This window comes from Mya arenaria, chromosome 16, assembly GCF_026914265.1.
Source record: "Mya arenaria isolate MELC-2E11 chromosome 16, ASM2691426v1".
Classification (NCBI taxonomy): Eukaryota; Metazoa; Mollusca; class Bivalvia; order Myida; family Myidae; genus Mya; species Mya arenaria.
This window is the reverse complement of record NC_069137.1, coordinates 51372228-51380995: the sequence shown is the minus strand read 5'-3', so window position 1 is coordinate 51380995 and position 8768 is coordinate 51372228.

Below are 8768 nucleotides of genomic sequence, written 5' to 3'. Positions count from 1 at the left end.
CTATGTGCCAATCATGCAATGATTCAGTTATGAGCCATACTACATGTAACTATGTGCCAATCATGCAATGATTCAGTTATAAGCCATACTGCATACAACTATGTGCCAATCAAGCAATGATTCAGTTATGAGCCATACTACATGCAACTATGTGCCAGTCATGCAATGATTCAGTTATGAGCCATACTACATACAACTATGTGCCAATCATGGAATGATTCAGTTATGAGCCATACTACATGCAACTATGTGCCAGTCATGCAATGATTCAGTTATGAGCCATACTGCATACAACTATGTGCCAGTCATGGAATGATTCAGTTATGAGCCATACTACATACAACTATGTGCCAGTCATGCAATGATTCAGTTATGAGCCATACTACATGCAACTATGTGCCAATCATGCAATGATTCAGTTATGTACCATACTACATGCAACTATGTGCCAGTCATGCAATGATTCAGTTATAAGCCATACTACATACAACTATGTGCCAATCATGCAATGATTCAGTTATAAGCCATACTACATACAACTATGTGCCAGTCATGCAATGATTCAGTTATGAGCCATACTACATACAACTATGTGCCAATCATGCAATGATTCAGTTATAAGCCATACTACATGCAACTATGTGCCAGTCATGCAATGATTCAGTTATGAGCCATACTACATACAACTATGTGCCAATCATGCAATGATTCAGTTATAAGCCATACTACATACAACTATGTGCCAATCATGCAATGATTCAGTTATAAGCCATACTACATGCAACTATGTGCCAGTCATGCAATGATTCAGTGATAAGCCATACTACATACAACTATGTGCCAGTCATGCAATGATTCAGTTATGAGCCATACTACATACAACTATGTGCCAGTCATGGAATGATTCAGTTATGAGCCATACTACATACAACTATGTGCCAGTCATGCAATGATTCAGTTATGAGCCATACTACATGCAACTATGTGCCAGTCATGCAATGATTCAGTTATGAGCCATACTACATACAACTATGTGCCAGTCATGCAATGATTCAGTTATGAGCCATACTACATGCAACTATGTGCCAGTCATGCAATGATTCAGTTATGTACCATACTACATGCAACTATGTGCCAGTCATGCAATGATTCAGTTATGAGCCATACTACATGCAACTATGTGCCAATCATGCAATGATTCAGTTATGAGCCATACTACATGCAACTATGTGCCAGTCATGCAATGATTCAGTTATGAGCCATACTACATACAACTATGTGCCAATCATGCAATGATTCAGTTATGAGCCATACTACATACAACTATGTGCCAGTCATGCAATGATTCAGTTATGTACCATACTACATGCAACTATGCACCAATCATGCAATGATTCAGTTATGAGCCATACTACATACAACTATGTGCCAGTCATGCAATGATTCAGTTATGAGCCATACTACATACAACTATGTGCCAGTCATGCAATGATTCAGTTATGTACCATACTACATGCAACTATGCACCAATCATGCAATGATTCAGTTATGAGCCATACTACATACAACTATGTGCCAATCATGCAATGATTCAGTTATGAGCCATACTACATGCAACTATGCACCAATCATGGAATGATTCAGTTATGAGCCATACTACATACAACTATGTGCCAGTCATGCAATGATTCAGTTATGAGCCATACTACATACAACTATGTGCCAGTCATGCAATGATTCAGTTATGAGCCATACTACATACAACTATGTGCCAGTCATGCAATGATTCAGTTATGAGCCATACTACATGCAACTATGCACCAATCATGCAATGATTCAGTTATGAGCCATACTACATACAACTATGTGCCAGTCATGCAATGATTCAGTTATGAGCCATACTACATGCAACTATGCACCAATCATGGAATGATTCAGTTATGAGCCATACTACATACAACTATGTGCCAGTCATGCAATGATTCAGTTATGAGCCATACTATATACAACTATGTACCAATCATGCAATGATTCAGTTATAAGCCATACTACATACAACTATGTGCCAATCATGCAATGATTCAGTTATAAGCCATACTACATACAACTATGTGCCAATCATGCAATGATTCAGTTATTAGCCATACTACATACAACTATGTGCCAATCATGCAATGATTCAGTTATTAGCCACACTACATACAACTATGTGCCAATCAAGCAATGATTCAGTTATGAGCCATACTACATACAACTATGTGCCAATCATGCAATGATTCCGTTATGAGCCATACTACATACAACTATGTGCCAATCATGCAATGATTCAGTTATAAGCCATACTACATACAACTATGTGCCAATTATGCAATGATTCAGTTATGGGCCACTCTACATACAACTATGCGCCATTCATGCAATTATTCAGTTATAAGCCATACTACATACAACTATGCGCCAATCATGCAATGATTAAGTTATAAGCCACACTACATACAACTATGAGCCAATCATGCAATGATTCAGTTATGAGCCATACTACATACAACTATGCGCCAATCATGCAATGATTAAGTTATAAGCCACACTACATACAACTATGAGCCAATCATGCAATGATTCAGTTATGGGCCACACTACATACAACTATGTGCCAATCATGCAATGGTTCAGTTATGAGCCATACTACATACAACTATGTGCCAATCATGCAATGATTCAGTTATGAGCCACACTACACACAACTATGTGCCAATCATGCAATGATTCAGTTATGAGCCACACTGCATACAACTATGTGCCAATCATGCAATGATTCAGTTATGAGCCATACTGCATACAACTATGTGCCAATCATGCAATGATTCAGTTATGAGCCACACTGCATACAACTATGTGCCAATCATGCAATGATTCAGTTATGAGCCATACTACATACAACTATGTGCCAATCATGCAATGATTCAGTTATGAGCCATACTGCATACAACTATGTGCCAATCATGCAATGATTCAGTTATGAGCCATACTGCATACAACTATGTGCCAATCATGCAATGATTCAGTTATGAGCCATACTACATACAACTATGTGCCAATCATGCAATGATTCAGTTATAAGCCATACTGCATATAACTATGTGCCAATCATGCAATGATTCAGTTATAAGCCATACTGCATACAACTATGTGCCAATCATGCAATGATTCAGTTATGGGCCATACTACATACAACTATGTGCCAATCATGCAATGATTAAGTTATAAGCCACACTACATACAACTAAGTGCCAATCATGCAATGATTCAGTTATGAGCCAAACTACATACAACTGTTCCAATCAAGCAATGATTCAGTTATGAGCCATATGTGCCAATCATGCAATGTTTTAGTTAAGTACCACTCTCCTCACAATTAAATTTGCAACTAAAAAAATTGGCCGAGCCGAAGTACGTTTTAAGACCCCAAATCGCCTTTATTTAAAACTATAAAAGTATTTATATACAATTGTTCAACTTTTTTGTTTTGTTTTATTGTGTACGTGACCTTTATTTGAAGTTTAATTTTAATAATGTTAAAAGCTTATACGCTGTATATTTATTTGTTTTGTGTAAAAATATACATACAATCCTTATTTTAGTGGTCTACATTATATTGTGTAAACTACCTATTTACTGGGCCAGCCACTATTTTCATCCACCGCTTCATCTGATTAAATCAGTTAAGGTTGTATTGGGTTTTCTTGAGAACTACTTCCTTTCCAAAGTACAAAATATTGTATTTACCACTAACATGTGTAAAATGTAAATCTTAAAAGACTCGAATCACAAGCAAACTTATTGAATAAAGAAAACTCAACAACCTTAGTTCATTTATTTTTACTAACAATGTGATCAAAGAACTCTTTTTAACCAGCATGTAATGTTTTGAAAGACTAGGCATTGAAGTATAATAATCTTAATTGAAAACTGCAAGTCCATCAGGAACTCCTCTGCCTGTTTTATTCAAAAACAACCTCCGATTTATATTGACGATTAAAAATGTCAAAAACCATTACATTTAACGAATGCTGCAAGTCATGAGCGTGTCAAACTAACCATAAAAACATGTTCGCTTTCATAAAACCGTATTTTATTAAAAATACAAGGCGTATTGAAATGTATTCCAGATTTCCTGCTGTTAAAAATCTCACCAGGAAACAAGTTATTGTTTATACTGTCACATCAAAACATGAAATACATTGAATACGGAAATAGTAAAATTTCCCATACATTTATTCAATAAACAAAGAAATACATTCGAAACGAATAGACCTAATAAACCAGGACTACAACCACAAACATTTTAAAGCCTAGGTGGACAGCACTCGGAGCTCCTCGGCCATTTTTTTCAAAAACAACCTCGGATGTATGCCGGTACAACTGTTGAAGTAGTCCGTATTTTTTTGAATAAAAGCATTAATTAAATGTAGTGTTTAAGAGTTGTATTCATTGCTCTCAGTTCAAATTGATTGCCAGTGAAGTGTATTATTGCAAACATAATTACGATTCCCAAGAGTTAAGCCATAAATTTTAACTACCAAATAAGATTACTACGCGATCTATTTGCAGCGGACTTAAACGTACCAATTTTTAAGTATGTAAACCGTCCATATACATCCGAGGTTGTTTTTGAAAAAATGGCCGAGGAGTTCCGAATGGGTGGACAGCACAATGGTTATATGTATCATTAAATTAAGAAGCAGATACAACCTTTCGCTTTCGTCTTTCGATATGGGATAAACTTATTTTTCAGTTAACAAAGTACGAATCGTCGTAAAATATTTACCTAGATAAACAAGGAATACAACCTTAAACATTGGAAAAATAAGTATTATTTCTCTAATAAATTAACGAGGATAACAACCATGCACATTAAGAATGAAATAAGTATTATTTCTGTAAACAAAGGAAATCATTTGAGACGAACATACCTAATAAACACGAATTACAACCATGCTCATTGAAAATGAAATTAGTAATTTTCGAGACGAATTGACCAAATTAACAAGAATTACAACATAAACATTGAGAAATAAAATGTATTATTTCAATAAACAAAGTAATATATTCGAGATGAATAGACCTATTAAACAAGGATTACAAGCTTACATCAACCAGAATAGCATGCAAAGCCGTTGAAAATAATACAAGTGTTATATTCTACATGAACCAACTTCGTGATTAAATAGAATATATTTGTTGATTTCAGTTTAATATCGTATTTAATTTCACGAGTGTCAAGGAAATACTTATTTTCACGAGTGGCGAAAATGTTGTTTTTCTTTGACCAGGAGTGAACTTCAATGCTAGTATATATTATATCACACTTACTGTAAGAGATCAGTCTTATTCGCTTGTAGAATGTTCGTTTCCGATGTGTGTCGAAGACCATGCTTCGTCTTTCAAGAGGATTGACGTGTGGTGGGGTATTTGAATTTATCCGTCTATTAGTGTGTGGATTTCCCGGGAAGTTCGTACTACTAAGTCAGACAAAGAAAAAAAAGGAGAAAGATATTGAATACATGGTATAACATCGAATTTATAATCGAACATTTGTTTTCGTCTTTTGTTTTGATTTAATTTGCAGGTCCAAAGTCACGTGTTCAATTTGGATCAAAGGGAAGTAACTACAAATGATTTTAAAGTAGTTCTTAACATTGATATTTTCACTCCTGGCTTGAAGTGAAAATACCAAATTGATATTTTCACTGCTGATATTTCACTTATAGAACTCAATATTTCACCAAAAAGCAGAAAGGAATGAACAAGGAACTAGGTTTGTTGTGAATAGGCGTAAAACAGGTCCATTAATAAACCAGGATTACAACCGCATACATATAAATATCATAGTACACTGATTTATAATGTTTTTGTCTGTTCTTTCATCGTGTTCTTTCGACACATCGAATAAAATATAGTCATAAACCATGTTTAGTTTTTAACACTGCAGTATTGTATTAAAAAGGCTTGTAAATCAAAAACATGTGGCGGCGTGGTTCAAAAGCACCGACAATTAAGTGCAAATTAAATATGAATCACAATATTAATTGCATAAACTACATGTATATGTTATTGTTTATTTGGATGTTAATCTTAACTTATCGTTTAAAGCTGCACTCTCAAAGATTGAACGTTTTGACAACTTTTTTTTTATTTTTTGTCTTGGAACGATCCATTTTTGGCGAAAATCCATAAAAACCAGTGATATAAGACTGCTTGAAAAAAATAGATCACAGATTTTTATATTCAAGTTCAAAATTTCATGTTTTATGCATTTTTCTTAAACCGTTAGTAACGAATCTGCGCTCTGATCTTTTGTCAGCATTTTATTTATATTTGGTTTGCAGATATTTACGCAAAAATGTTCTTTCCTAGACAAAAAAAAAATGTTGTAAAAACGGTAAATCTGTGAGAGTGCACCTTTACGTGAGGCACCAGGTTTTAACAACACGAGTATCTTTCTATTGCAAAACATACGTAACATTAACCTACTACATGCGAACTACGCCATCAATTATCTTGTATATCGTGTGCAAAATAAGTTTCAATAACTTGGAACATATGAATAATTAGAAAATCTAAATAAATATCTGTATTATTATGTCTAATATGTCTCATTATGTTGTATTATATTTTTTCATGCTCATTTTGTCATGTTTTTATGACATGTGTGATGTTTAATAATATTGGCAACTTATAAAAACCCACGTGTTTCATTTAATGTTTCGTGATGTGAAATACTAATAAACAAATGAAATGGTTGCCTGTAACCTTAAACGTCGGAGTGCCTCATATCTATTCAAATGAATACACGATGAAAAGGTACGAATACTATAATTAATAAACGTAAAGTTTATTTATTATGCACAAGTCAATTGTAACCACGGCCCCAAGGTCCGTGGGGGTATACTGGGGATAAATGGAGAATTGAGCCGTGTTTTTACCTTTCATGTGGCCCCGCAGTGCCGAGTGAATGTAGTGGTTTTGTTTTCGTTCCGAAAATAGTGGGGAATTGGCCTTACTTATGATGTTCCTGGGTTGCGGGGGCATTTGGCGTGGCTTTTACCAGCAGTTTGTACTCGAAGGGCGGGGATTTAACCTGGGATTGGGTGACCCGAAAGTCAAAGTTCTCGCTTTTTCCCGAACCTGGGGGCGGTGGTTACGATTGACTGTTGCATTACTTTTTACTTAAAAGACATTTTCTCTTTTACAACAGCGCATGCTTGTGACGTCATCGTGTATTACAACATGGCCGTGTCAGAACACTGATATTTAGCTTGCTACCATGGTAATTTGATTTTGGTAATTGTACACTAAGTGGATAAAATTAATCGCCCTTTTTTACAAAACTACTTGTTAGGAGTTCTAAATATTTGGTGTGCCAATTGTTCTTTGAGCAAGGACAATAATATCTATGAAAAACTCCAGAAAGTGGCCGAAGATACAAAACTAACCAGATATTATTGTTTACATCATGACATATTATTTCTTTAAGAAAAACAGCCTTGACCAAAATATAATGTTGACCACTAAACATTGATTTAGGTGTAAAAAATCACAACATCTCTGTTTTATAAGTTTAATTATTTTGTCTTTGCTTCGAGGGAGAAGGAAACGTCCCCCCGCCACTCAACCACCGAAAGCAGTGTGACTTAAATGTACTGTATATGATAAGATACAAATGAAGTATTACACTCAAATTGCCGACTCTAGTATAATAAAATTACTTATTCACATCCGTAATAATAGAAATATATAAATTATCTTTCGAAATAATTACGTTTAATAATGAATCACATTTATGTGTCTGTGTACCGAAACGTGGCGACCTCAGCGGGCGGACCCCAGTGCATTAAAGCTGCTGTCGCACAGATTGAATGTTTTGACAACCATTTTATTATTTGTCTTGGAACGAGCCAATTTTTGCGAAAATTTATGGAAACCAGTTATAAAAGACTGTTGGGAAAAAAATTGATCGCAGATTTTTATATTTAAGAACAAAGAATGATGTTTTATGCATTTTCCTTAAACCAAGCCATAAAACATTAATTTTCGAATAGAAATATGAAAATCTGCGATCTGATCTTTTGTCAGCAGTCTTTTATCATTGGTTTGCAAAAATTTACGCATAAAAATTTGCTCTTTCCAAGACAAAAAATAAAAAAAAGTTGTGAAAACGGAAAATATGTGAGAGTGCGCTTACATAATCAATTAATAATGATTTGAGTTTATCTTTTCATGTCAAAATTATACTGTTAAATAATAAATATTAGGGCAATATAAATTAATTCCTAGATTTTCAATCATTTTTTGAATGGATGTGGGGGGGGGGACTTCTATTTTTTCTTTTTCTTATATGACTGTTTCACCGTTGAATATGTGTTCAAGCTCTTTCTTATTGCATAAGAGACCATATACTTGTGTTTCTAAACGTACCACGGACACGATCGTAACAATTCTCCATTTTTTTAAATGAGAATTTTACACATCGACACCGTAGGTATGAATAAACGCCGTTCCCGGATAATGCCGGACATTCCCGGATAGTGCCGGACATTCCCGGATAGTGCCGGACATTCCCGGACATCCCCGGATAGTGCCGGACATTCCCGGACATTCCCGGATAGTGCCGGACATTCCCGGATAGTACCGGACATTCCCGGACAACACCGGACCGTTACACAAATACAGACCCTAGTTAAACATTTTTATTCAAGTCAATACAA